The sequence below is a fragment of the Gymnogyps californianus genome, chromosome 10 (genome assembly GCF_018139145.2).
Source record: "Gymnogyps californianus isolate 813 chromosome 10, ASM1813914v2, whole genome shotgun sequence".
Classification (NCBI taxonomy): Eukaryota; Metazoa; Chordata; class Aves; order Accipitriformes; family Cathartidae; genus Gymnogyps; species Gymnogyps californianus.
This window is the reverse complement of record NC_059480.1, coordinates 2,210,013-2,223,498: the sequence shown is the minus strand read 5'-3', so window position 1 is coordinate 2,223,498 and position 13,486 is coordinate 2,210,013. Positions and strand designations below refer to the sequence as shown.

Below are 13,486 nucleotides of genomic sequence, written 5' to 3'. Positions count from 1 at the left end.
AAAGGTGATAAAAGATGAGACTATTAGCAAACCTTTATTTACATCAGAGGCTTGTAAAGGATTTTTTTGGGATCTGAACAGTTTGGTTAGCTTCACTAAGACTAACAACAATTGGCCTGAAAAAAAAAAAAATCACTCTTCTGTTTAATGTATTATTTTAAAGTCTGTTAGTACAGCAGCTCATAGATTTTATTCAGATATTTAGTGGAGAATAAATACTTCTCCTTGTCGTGTCCAAGAGTTTTATATAAGCCTTTGTGACATAGGTTAATGGCTTAATTGCAGTGTTAAAATACTACTTTCCAGAACTTGGTGTAGTTTAGTTTTAAATGATTTTTTGCACTGTGGCTGCTGCCCCTGTCTTGAACCTGTTCTACGGTGTACACATCATATTGTTTAGAACTCCTTTCATGGAAACATTTTCTTTTAGGTCCCTTATTAAAATTATTAAAGCTGAATCTAGCTGCTGTCCTTGTAGAATTTATGTTTACAACTTCTCATAAAAAAGATAAATTGCCCTTTATTATTCTTTGTTAGAAAAGATAGTGTAAGATTTAATAAGTTACTATATCAAATACTCTAGGCGGGTCTCAACAGTACAGTGCTTAAGTTAAATATTGACTTACTGTATAGGACTTTGGTCTTGCGTAACCCTTGCCGAAGCTGCAGCCAGGAGAAAGGTATCGTGGCAAAGAGAACGACAACTTAAAATTACCCCCTACCAAACTGAAGCCAGTCTAGCTGTGTGCAGAAGCAGCTAATGATTGCAGAGGAGGCTCAGCTTGGTGGTGCTTGTAACCGATTAAATGTAGAGTTAAGTCCTCTGTCTCTTTCTTGTCTCTGTGGAAGATAAAAATTAATTAAAATACCATTTAAAGAGAAGTGTGAAATAAGGATGTCAAAAACGTTAGCATTTTTTGCAGTGTAGTCTATAAGCATAAACCTTCCTGTAGTACACTCATGCCCAGTGTTGGTGGTCTCTGCAGCATGATGTGAGTAGGTAAAGTTTGTACCTGGGGGTGGTGACAGTCCTTCTGTCTCTCTGTAGATACTGAAATGGCTAGAATTTGGGGTCTCATCACTGGTGCCAAGGCTGGTGGTCCTTTCAAATCTTGCTCTAATTTATACTTAAATATACCTTAACCTGGAAGAAATTCTGTGTGCCAGCTGTCGTCTCTGGGACCTTGCCTCCCAGTATAGAAGGCTCTTTGTGTTTTATATACACATCATCACTTGAAAAAACAAACATTTCTCATTCTTGCAAAGATTCACTTTCAAATATGAACTAAGTGTAACTGATTCAGTATTTCCAGCCTGCTCCATGCCTCTTTCCTTGCTGTTGTGGACTTTCTTACAAAGGTCTAAAATGTGGTTGCTAAGCTGTATTGAAAATAGAAGAATTCCTCTGGAACTGACGAGATAAATTTTTTTCCTCGGTGATGTGGCATGTGTCATTCTTGAATGGTTTGCTGTGGGGAGCTCAGCGTGCAACACAGAGCCATATAGTAAAGAAAACTCATTTTTCTGGAGCTAAGAGGCTTTGTAGGTGGGAGGCATCTTAGACTTTCTTATTTGCCAGTGGGGAATAGGAGTTTCAAGCTAATCAGGAGGTTGTTAGCAAAAAAAAAAGAGCCAGTCATCTAAGGTGCTTTAGGTGAAGGAATTTCTGCATCCTTTAATAGTAAGGTATTTTGACCTGTTTATACGTGGGTGGGGGAAGAAGTTATTTTATATCTTTGGTAAGTCTGGTTTACTGTCAGAATCTAGTTCTAAGAAGAGTTTTCTCCTGTGTTATTGGAAGAAGGTTGGGTATGCCATGTGTCAACTTCGTTTGCTGAGGTTTCAGTGGAAGAAACTTTTTGTTTTAGATGTAGGATTTGGTTGATAAATCCTGCCTTTTTACTTATTCATTTTGAAACCAATTCCCTAACTGTGATGGGCTTGAATTGTTCCTTGCTCACTCTCTGGATATTCTGGAACATGCATTTATAGAGCTGTCTGTGAAGAGCTCGTGGAGTAAAAGATGGTTCAGGTTTTTAGCATGCTTGTCAACTTTTTCCACTTTGTGAATTTAATGTTGTGATGTGATTCATTTTTAGGTGTGTTTCAAAGACACATGGATGTTTGGTGTGACTGAGGTTAAGATTTAGGCTGAACTCCAGATGGTGGTCAGAGGATTACTTTGAGAGCTAATTACAAGTGTTCTTTGTATAAATCTGTATAGTTACATCACAAAGATTTTTCTTTAATGATTCATTGGGCAATTTAGTGGGGAAAAAACCCCCAACTTTGTAACTTTCTGATGAAGGGTGTTTTTCCCTTAGCCCATCTGGCTCGTATTGAGCTGTACCCCAGTACTTGCAGGTTATTTTAATGGGTATTCATTTCCTGACTCTGAAAATGAGATCTATGGTATCTTTGAAGTCTGGATCGATCTCTCTCTCTGCATGTGTGGCCTACATTTCTCCTTGCATCCATCTACTGAGTGAGCGTACTGCTGTGGTGTGAGCTGTGAAGAAAGACCTCTGCCCGTGGTTTATTCAGGCGTAGACTCGAGTTAGTGAATGCTATTTTTGGAGTTCCCTCGGGGGGAAGGTGGTCAGCCTATCTAACCTCAGAGCCGAGCAGAGGGGAGTGAGTGTAGCAATGTCAGCTTTGGTGTCACTGTGCTGGATCAGCTGTTGGTGGTGGTTCTGTCAGAGAGGATCCTGTCTTCTGCAAAGGGGTGTTAGCGGGGTCATCCAGCAGCAAGTTGGTGAGAAAACATTCATTTTACTCTGTGGGTTTGTTACTGTTGCCAGAAAACACCTTGTCCACATTTCAGAGACTTGTGAGTTATGGCTGCTCCTATCTTAGCTCAACAGATTTGCCCTACAACTCATAGATAAAGGTCAATGCCCCTGATATCCGCAGCTTCGGGTCACTGTGCCAGCCTGTCTTGTCAGGTTGCATTGTCACTGTCTTATTTGGTGCCTGGTACTGTGGCCACTACAGTTTTGGCCTTTGGTCTGTGGCAGGACAGCTTAGTGCTAAAGGGGATGGAGTTTCCTCTCAATTATATCCTCCCTACTCGAGTGTCCCTCGAAGAGCAGTTTCGCACTGGTGCTCTGTATCCAGTGCTGCTGCTGGCTTCAGATCAGCCAAGCACCTGAATGTTGGTGGAGGTGGAGAAAACATAGTGCTGGGGTCTCATGCTGGCGGTGCCATGAACCTCAGAAGGTAGCAGATTGATTTCTGAGTTTTTCTTAACATAATTTGTTTTCTACCTGTTTTCCTTATAACAACCTCAATGCTAAAGTTAGCGGTGTTGCTTGGTGGCATTAGGACACCCCTTTGGGAATGAGAATGTTTAAAAGTTGCTTTAGTCATAGGGTTGCTGGGAGTACTTCTCTCTCTTCATATCTTCCTAAGTGAAGGTTAGTATGTCATATAGCTGACACAGAGTACTTTGCCCTTCCTGGTTCACTTACAAATAGAGCGTTCTTTTAATGTGTTATTTACATTCCTCAAGGTACAATGTCCTGTAGTTTCGATGTACTTGCCTGTCTGTAATGGGAGGAAATACTGGTGCTGGTTAACTGATTTCATGTGTTCTCGTGATTAGAGACTCCTCCTTGCAGCCTGATGGGCAGAAGATTGAACAAAGGTGCTGGCTGTAAGCTACAAGTATTATTTTTGTGTTCAATCATCCATTGCCTGTTCTGGGGGCAAGAGCTCTCTGGGGAGAGATAATCCGAACTTTTGATGGGCGCTGTTTAGTACAGTCAAGTTCAGGAGCTCAGTAAGCTGACCAAGTAGGCAGTTGACTGAGGAGATATCTGTATAGAAGCCTCCTAGCACTTGGAGCCATAGGGAATGTTTGCAGAGTCATTTTTTCCCCTGTGTCTAGGGCCAGAATGTACAAGTTGCAACAGAAAGAGTCATCATGATGTCCCTAAGAGATGAAGGGATTTGTATGGGTTTTCCTTCGCTTTGTCAGAGAACAGATGACCTTGGGACCAGTGCCTCGAGCTTGCTGGTGAGCTGGCTGCTTTCCTGTGGTTCTGAACACACTGAAGCAGCAAAGATCATTCCCCAGACTCTGAGTGTGAGATTTGGTCAGTGCCCTCTTCAGAAACCGGATTACCTTGAAGTCAATCTCTTTGCCTTCATTTCCAACAGGAACTGTCAGTTCTCTTTTGAAAAATCTAAGCCTAAGCCTAGGCTTCGTGATTCATGGAGTGCGAGGCTATTGTATGTTTGACCCCAAATTGGCTGCTACTCAAGGTTCTGCAACACGTGATGCCTTGTGTTGCATCAGATGATGAAGGGGTGATTTTGTTGATTCCCTCCTGGCCAAGGCATCCTTGAACCTTCTGCCTATTTTGTGGGAGGCCCATATGGTTGCAGGACCGAAAGAAAACCCTGACTTCAGATTTGTGTTGCATCGCATGGGCTGGGTGCTGGGTAGTTGTTGACACTTAAAACAGCCCTCTCTTCTCCAGTACAAGACTGTCATCAGTGCCAGGAAAGATGGTAGTAAAGAACCTGCTCAGCCAAATGGCCAGTTTCCCCTCTTTGTACTCAATGAGTTCTGTGTTTTCTTTGGAGGTCACAGTACTTCATACTCCTTAATTTCTCTTCTTTCCTGGTAAGTAATTCTTTTTCCAGGTTGCTCCCTAAGATTTCACTTCAATCTTTTTTCTGAAACCTCACATCTCCAAGGCAGAGGTGCTATACCGCACTTGTGTGTTGAGAAGGCTTTTTTTTTTTTCATAATTAAAGGATTAAATCTTCCAGATGTTCTTTGAAGCTACTACTGAGAGAGCAAGACTATTGCCAGAGTCGCTTAGAGGTGCATTAGAGACTCTTAGGAGCTTGTTTATGCTTTGTGTGATGAGAGATATTCCTTGTCCTCCTTTCCTCCCGGGCTAGCTCAGATTATGCTGATAGTATTAGTGAAGAGCTCTTCCAAGTCTGATGTCACTCTACAGCAAAAACCTGGAGGTTTGTTGAGATACTCACCAAGCAATGGGACTCTGCAGAGTCATCCAGGAATGAAACTGCATTTTGTGAAGCAAAATGTACTGAGATTGCTGTTTACATGGAGGACTCTGACGTTTGTTTTTAGATAGCTGTGAAAGAGTAACTCCAAGCAGAGCTCTACACACACATTGTGTGTGTGCGAAGTTACCTGAAGTTACAGGAGAGTTGCTTTTAAGTGGCTCCATTTCTTTAATCTACGTTGTCTGTATGACCCTCTACGCCTTCTCTCTTTGTAGTTCTTTCAGACTCCAGCAGCACGTTGACAAGAACTGTGAGTTTGGGATATATGCAAAACCTCTATACCTGTGAGCCTGCAAAGAGGTGTGGGACTTGCCCTGCAGATATGGCCAAAGGGGAAAAAAGATCTTGGGGAGACTATGCATCTCAAGCAGTCAAGTGTGAAAGTGAAAATGGATAGTATATACTGAGCTGTAATTATTGGGAAGTAGGTGTCTTTTCCTAGACTTCCTGGCTAGTGGGAACCTTGAGAGTGTGACCTGAGTAATCTGAAAGAGATGGAGGGTTTCACTGCCTTGAGTAGCATTGTGACTCTTTCATGGACACTTCCAAAAGGACAGAGTATTGATAACGGGAACTGCAGGACAGGCTGTGTTGAAATTCTATCTGCCTAAGTAGCTGCTAGTCCAATTCCATTAATGTTTGCATATTTAATAAACTTTTAATGTTGGATTTTAATGAGTTGGCAGTTATCTCTGAACATCCAGCAGCAGCAGCAGTCACAGAGTCTAGGTGGCTCTCAAATGCGGATTTCTCTCACTTAGAAGGCATGTGGCCTTTCCTTGGGCAGTCAGCACTTGACAGGCTATAGCATGCTTTGATTCAGTTTGTACTGATGTACATCAACAATGAATTCTTAATTTGGATGGAGCCCTTGGGTTAAGTTTTCAGAGGAGGAATCTTTTTAAAAAGCTGGATATAAGAGAACATGACCTTGGTTAATCTTGTAACACACCATTTATCTACTTGGGATGATTCTTGCTAGTGAGCTAATTATTTTGGCTGCAAAATGGGCCTCCTAGGGAATTTGTTTCTAATGTGGCATTTGCTCATTTACAATCCCAGTGCTTTTGCTTTGCCTTTTCAGCCTTGTTTTCCAAACATACATCAAACTCCTCAGAATTCCACACAGGCTAAGAAGTGCCCTGGTTGTGCTGCACAATTGGAACCAAGTGTCTCTAATGAGGTTAAGGAAGCTAATCTATTGTCGAGGGAACCTTGGCAAAATTCAGCAGAAAAGTTGAGTGTCCGTGCTTTTGAGATAAACCTAAGTGTAGTAAATATACGTCAGTATGTAAAATGTAGCCGACAAGATGAAAAGGGACTTTTGATAACACAGTGTAGTTCTCAGTTCTGGCACCAGTATGACTTTAAATCAGTCACTTCCTCATCCCCGATCTTTGGGATAAATTCTCAGCATGCTACTGTAATGTAGATAGTAAATGTGTAAGCTGTGAGGGTTGCAGAGGTAAAGCAAGAAGCCCTTACTGCCTTCTTTGAGATAAGACAACATAGTAATTCAGTGACTGGACCCATCGGATTAGTTTCAGGTGACCTTTCAGTGTGCCTGGTAAAAAACAGGAAAAATGTAATGTTTATGTAACATAGTATCTTTATCTGAGAGAGCTGTATTTTAAATTGAAGTTCTTTTTATATCTCCAGAATACCAGTTTCTGAGAGGAAGAGTGAAGAGAGTTAATGACAAAAACTGATGGACCATTACATCTTCCAAAATGAGCCTATTCACACTTTTCTACTGGAATCTAACAACTCTTGAAGGTGAGTAGGTTTTGTATGTGACAGATGAGCTGCCCAATGTCTTGGGCCTTGACCATCAGTCTTCCCAAAGATAGATCTGTCCTCATTGCAGCTTAGCGTGCAACTGCCTTTCTGGGCTGGCACAGCCCATAGAAGCATGCTTTGAAAATATTTCTCCCGATAATAAAATATATACGTAGGAAGTAGGTAATATTTTCCACCATACCAATTAATTATCATTAATTTGGAAGCTCTTGAAAAAGCTAGAGTGCTTAGTGAAAGAGGTGAACCATTTGGAACATGAATATTTTTTAGTAAGTGGAGGAAATGCAGGTGTTTTATTTGCAGCATGAGAAAGTTAAGTTTGTAAGACAAAATTCTGTTTAGTTTGGTGAATGTATTAAATTAGGTAAGGCATTTTCAAGTTCTGTTCCAGTTGTACCTCAAATGATATTATCAGCGTTCAGAGTAGCTGAAGATGAGTGCTTGCTATCAAAGATGGTAAATTAATTTCCCCAAAGTAAAGAACAAAATGCTTGAATGAAATTAAATCAAAATTGTATTTTGTAGAGTTTGTGATATCTTCTATGTTATTTTTGTACTCAGCCCCTTAGGGCTGTAGGTAGTGACCGTACAGTATTGTTTTAAAATCCTTTAATAACAGAAATCAAAATGGGAAATGTCATGTAAGTCCTGCACTCAACGTTGAAATAAACGCAGGATTTCTGAGACAAACAGTTAAGGTTTAAAATATCTTGTTTTAGACTTTCTTTAGACTGTCACTTTAATAAATAACATAAAAAAGGAAGCCATGAGCTTATGTAAGCCTAAGTTTGCCTGCTTAGCAGCACTAATTCTGATTTTTTTAATTAGGCTAATAAATTTGCTTTTCTGTTAGTTACTTTATTGATAATAAATTTTTCTATTTTTTAGTATAAGCAACTTGGCACCTATGAACTCAAAGCTAATAGTGGAGTGTAAGTGCTGAAAAATAAGTCTAGGTGGTTGTCAATTGTCATTCTGTCTGCACAGAAATTGTTCTAAAATGTTCAGCATTGGAGTCACGGGCCTCTTGTCCATAAATGCTTTTCAGTCTGAGGAAAAAGGCCTGATAGAAATTCAGCCTACACTGAACTCGGTTTTCCTGTGTTTTTGCAGATTTGAAGCTGTGTCTCATTATCCATGTGAATTTCTTAAACATTTGTGTATTTGGTAGTGCTGATGAGCCCTTATGAGTGTAGTACTTGACAGAGGTAGGAGGGGATGCAGAGTCAGGGGGCCCTACTACTCAAGGAAGAAAAGACATGTAGCTGGAGAGAGAAATACTGTTCTAAAAGGTTCTCTTGTATTGACTAGTTGCCTGTGTTTTGCAAGTGTCCTCTTCAGATTCAATAGGATGAGCTGTGGAATGTTTTGGGAACATGTATGAGTACCTTAATTTATATACATTAGAGCCATGAGACTTTGTATGGAAAATTAGTCCTGGAGGAAAGCAATATGCAGTACTGGGTCCATGTTCCTCGATCAGCAGCTTTGTTTCTGATTCATTTTTCATTAATTGTAAGTGTGTTGCCCTGGGCGTTCTGCTATGTGTGGGGAAAAGTAATATTGAAGTGCTCAAAAGCACAAACTGAGGTCAACTGAATATCTGTTTTTGTGAGCTGGGACAACTGGATTTTGAGTTTCTATTCTTACATGTAGATAGACACTGAGAACTCCTGGAACACTTTAAATGGGAACTTGCTATTGATGTTTCACACTTTCTACCTGATAATGTGGAAGCTAATCTAATGCTACAGAAAAGTAGGATGTGTTCCAAGAGCCATAATTAAGTTGAGTGTTTTCCATGTATATGGAAAAAATAACATTTTTTTTTCTGTACTGTGTTTGCAGTCTAAACATTCAAAACATGCTTGTAGATCTTGGAGTGCCATAGTTTCTTCTACATTATGCGTCCTTGCATGTAAAGAGGCTGTGAATGGTTATGTATCTGTATAATGATCTTCAGTTGTTTTTTTGGGGGGAAGGATATTTTAAGTGTAGTCTATGAATTCTGTACAAATAACTATCTGTATATTAATCTCCAATATTAAAAAGTTCTTGTGATGTTTGAGCGATTGCAGAAGTCCATAGTTAAATGCTGTTCATGTGTAGATGAAGGATGTTTTGAAGGTGAAGAGGTTACTTGTGAACCCTTTTGCCAAAAAAATCTGGAAGACTAGGGAATCTCACTTGGAAATATTTATTCTGGTGTAGTCTGTACTTTTCTGTTGATGTGGATGAACAGAAATACCTCCTTCCTTTTGCTCTCTCCTCTTTCTTCTACTTTCCCATTTTGTGAAAAGTGCAACTTTAATCTGTGGAGAAAGATTGTGCAACAGGATAAAGAAAGAGGGAGAGTGAAAAGAGGATATTTTGCTGCCATAAGGCTTCTTTGTTCTCTGAGGTCAGGAAGAGCTGAGCTCCCAGTGATTTCGCAAGCTTTTCTATTACCTGTTCACATACTGGTCAGTAAGCCTAAATGGATGGATCCTCCTCTGTATAAGTCATTAAGTAAGTATCAGGCAGTGCTGGTATTCCTGATACTGTCTGCTCTGAGTACTTGCTCCTATTTCTTGCTTGTTGTTGATTTGCTAATTTCTTAGCTGCTATCACAACCCCAGCAGATTTTGTCAGCACAGGGTCTTCTCACAGTGTGCAGTTGTAGAGAGACACGTCCGTTGGAGCTAGTAGCTGTTCCAGCCTTGTTAGAGGATATATTTTCAACGGTAGCTGGAAAATATTTGGAGATGTTTCCAGTAAAACAGTTGGTACCGATTCTTGGCTCAAAGCCTCCTCTTGATCAGAGGCGGCACCGTGGTTTGCCAGATGGCCTGCAAGCTGGATCTGGTGCCTGCTCTGACTGCATCCCTCCTGCAGGACAGGGCACCGGAGGAAGTGCATCTCTGGCCTCCCGTGGGAGCACCAGAGCACACTGCGTTCAGAGCTGTTACTAGAGCAGGAGGTTTCAGCAGTTCATTCCTGCTTGACTGCCTTTAAGGACAGCTGGCTGCTGCAGATAGGGCTTTAGGACTCGAGGTCTGTGAGCTGTGCTTCTCTGGCAGCTGCTGCAGCCAAAGGGTGGCTGAGTAACGATGATATGTTGCTGTCTCCTTGAAGAGGAGATTTGCAGCTTACATGGGGCGACAGGGCACTTCAAGCATGTGCTCACTGGGAAGCTCTACTAGGGAGGGAATAGGACATGTTATCCGCTGGCCCACCCAGGTACGATGAGACTGGCTTCCAGTGTGCACGCATTCAGATATTGGGTAACCACTGGGTTTTGCTGAGGCTCTGGATTTGTGTCTGTTTTTCATGTGGATTAGACTGTAGCAGGCTTCTATCCTAAGTGTAAGACCTTGGATAGGTGTAGGGCTCTCTGTTAGCTTCTCTCCCTTGCCTGTCTGTCCCTGATATGTCATCACTTGAGGCCTTATGGGATTTGCAAATGCCTCAGTGTTTCTGGGTTAAATTCTTGTCTCATCGGGAGAAAAATTTGCCACCAATTTAACCTGAATCTTGACTAAATATGGACAGTTTGAATCTTGGGCAAAGACTCACAAACTGGATGATGCTGCCCAGCCAGAATCAGTTGCCATCCTTGCTTTCTCTGGGAGAGGGAATGTTTCCAGTGCTGGATGGCTGAGACCATTTTGGGGGAGCTGTCCAGACCGCTAGAGACTAAAGCTGTGGAGGAGAACTGCATAAACTTTTAGATGCTCCTTTCCTTTTACTGATACTGTCTTCAGGGCATTGCTTATCCCCTTCTGCCAAGGGGAGCTCTTCCAGCCATCTCTAGAGAGATGCTTAAAGAAGCCCAGCTAATCATGGGGTTATCTCTTTTTTTCTGGAGATCTTGAGGGTTTCATATTATAAACTGAAAGCACAATAGATGCAACTCAGTTGTGGTACAGGTAGTGTAAGCAGCCTGAGACACACCAGGTTTCCTAGAGCAAGACCCATCAGATTCATCCCCACATTGAATTTATAGCTGTTGTCAATGTAACAGCGGTGGATTTGACAGCTTGTTTGCTAGACATACGTAGGCTTTTTTGGATGTTTCATTTGCTGTGTTGGGAACCATTTGTTTTGCTTCAACTGAACGTGAAATATTACCACTATGGACTGGTAGGATTCACTTAATGGCAAAAGAGGCTGTACTATCAACATCAGCCTGAGGCTTGCTGTTCTTAGAGCTGTTTTACACAGCCACTGCACTGTAATTAACTTTCCATGAACAAAACTTCAGGAATTCCTGATCTGGAACCTCACTGTGCCAGGAGGAGTCTGCAGCCCACTTTTGTTAGAGAATAAGTGTCCAGACTGAAAGGCACCACACGCTTTTCTTTATTAAGATCTGCTATTAAGAAAATCAGTTTTGGTAAGCAGTGCACATTAAGCTGTCATTTAATTAAGGGAATAAACTGTAAAAACCTTTTATCACATTGGAGGGGAAAAGGAGGTATCGCTTCAGAATCCTGTGGTGGTTTTTCCAGCTTCCTGAGTAAAACAATTCTATTTTTATGGTATATTTTTCCTACATTTAAATATTGTGTGGATGTATTTAAAAAAATGTTTGATTACATTATGATCATGAGTAATGATTAGATACTGATTAGTGTAAAAGAGGTGCAGCATTCAATTCGTTGTAAATTTGCCAGGTAGCGTTACTTGTCTGCATGTTGCCTTATCAAATAAGAAGATATTGTTTCTCAAGCACATTGCACTTGCCATCTTGAAATAGAATTATGTTTCTATTAAAATAACGTTTGCTCAGTGCTCCCAGGTAAAGGAAAAGTTTAGTATTACTGATAAGGTCCATGGTAAACTTTTACTTAGTTCATTTAGCACTTGACATGGTCTCCATTCTCTGGTGCATGAGTGTTGCATTATCTGTTATTTTGAAATAGGTGTATTTGGAAAGGTGTGCTACTCTTGTGTTCTGATGTCTGTTACCACAATTTATTTCTCCTTGAAATCTAAATGCTGTCTTTGAGTTGATGCATCTTTTTAATCTCAAGCAACGTGGAGCTCTGGTTTTATTTTTTTAATTTTTGCAACCTTGATAAAAGCAGCCAGGTTATGCTGGAGTCAATTTGATGATAATAAATTCGTTCTGTTCTTCCTTAAGCCACAGTGAAAATGAAATAAGCTAAATTTACTGGCTGTTCTTCATGCCTTTTTGTGCAGTGCAGAAGAAAATTAAGCTGTTTTGACCTTTCTCTGACATGTGCAGTCAGTGAAGATGAGGGCAGAGAAAGGCTTTGTAAAAATAAATGAAGTTGATATTGGTCTTTCTAAAATTGTTATTAATGCACTCCAGTATGCTCCAATTAAAGTCACAGCCTGTGAAGGCAAGTGCAGGCAATCTCAGCTGCTGTTTCATCTACCAACAAGTTACTTGGTTTCAAGTTTTTGTTCCTATCTTTGAAGCACTCTGTCACAGAGGTTTTGAGGTAGTGGCTCTGAGCGGGTGCCATACGCCTTATGGCGAGCTTTGTACTGCACTTCACCTAGAATATGCTTGTACTGCCAGAAAATCAGCTGTGCCGAATCTCAACAGGGCTGGCTGAAATCAGGAGCACTGGGGTCTTGGGCATACCCCTGCCCAGTGGTATGCATCCATGGATCAAAAAAAGGCTTGCAATAAACTGGAGGGTTTCAAACTTTAACACTGTGTATATATATATCCCTTTGCAAATACAGTTGCGTGTTATTTTGTGAGAGGATCATAATTCTTTGTGAAAGTGGAGGGAAATGATGTCTCCTGTAAACACTACTAGACACAATACTGCTGAGATGAAAAAAAAAAAAAACAAACCCAAAACCAAAAATAAAATAAAGCCAAAAAAACCCACTTGAACCCCAAACCCACTTGCTGATCCAATGGATGTACCAGTGTGTTTTACTGTATATTTGCTAATGGCAAGGGAGGCTGGGGAGAGCTTCAGTTGCCAGTCCTTCCCTGTGTTTAAGTTGTGCTGACCTGGTCTTTATTGCAGTAAGGGCTGCAAATTTGTTCTCTCAAAGGGGTCTTGTAGAGGAGATGGTGAGTATGGCAACTCATGGTGCTGGGGACTATTTCATTAGTTCATGACAGGGGTCTGCATGCAAACTGAAGCCTGCTGCTGACAGGTACCTAAAAGTGTTGTTCTGTTCCTGTGCTGATGGTGGGGGAGTCGGGAGACATGCAGATGGCATCAAACGGATTGTGCGTTTGCATTGTCCATTGTAGCTGTGACTTAGGAAGTAAAAACTGAGTGTGCTTAGTTTACCACCCAAAAACTGATAGTGTGTGCTGCTACTTTGTATTTTTCTGTTGTATTTGAAGAACTGAGCTGTGTGCTTTTAAATGGGTCGTGTTTTCTCCTGAGATGGCAGTTAAGAAGGGGAAAGCTTAATGTTTGCTTGACAAAATGTTGCAATGGTAGCAGAGGATACTGTATTCTCAGTCCATGTAATTTCAGGTCTAACAGAACTCCTGCTTATGCTTTGGTACATTCCTGCTTCTCTGCTGTATATTTTCTAGGCAGCTGTGCTTGCACTGGCTGACTTATCTAAAAAGTGATTATACTGGTATCTTTATTTGCTCTGCCCTGTACTGATATCAGCCTTCAGCCAGCGCTCTCGGTTTCCAGCGTCAGGA

At 41.0% G+C, this 13,486-nt stretch overlaps 1 protein-coding gene across 2 annotated transcripts in view; it reads left to right on the top strand.

Moving 5' to 3' along the window:
- The window catches only part of MAP3K13 (mitogen-activated protein kinase kinase kinase 13), an 82,217-nt gene that overhangs the window by 2,822 nt on the left and 65,909 nt on the right, over positions 1–13,486 (top strand). For both annotated transcript variants that reach the window (XM_050902497.1, XM_050902498.1), the window contains exon 2: positions 6,706–6,822. The gene's annotated coding sequence lies outside the window, so the exon portion shown is untranslated. The remainder of the gene's footprint in view (positions 1–6,705; positions 6,823–13,486) is intronic.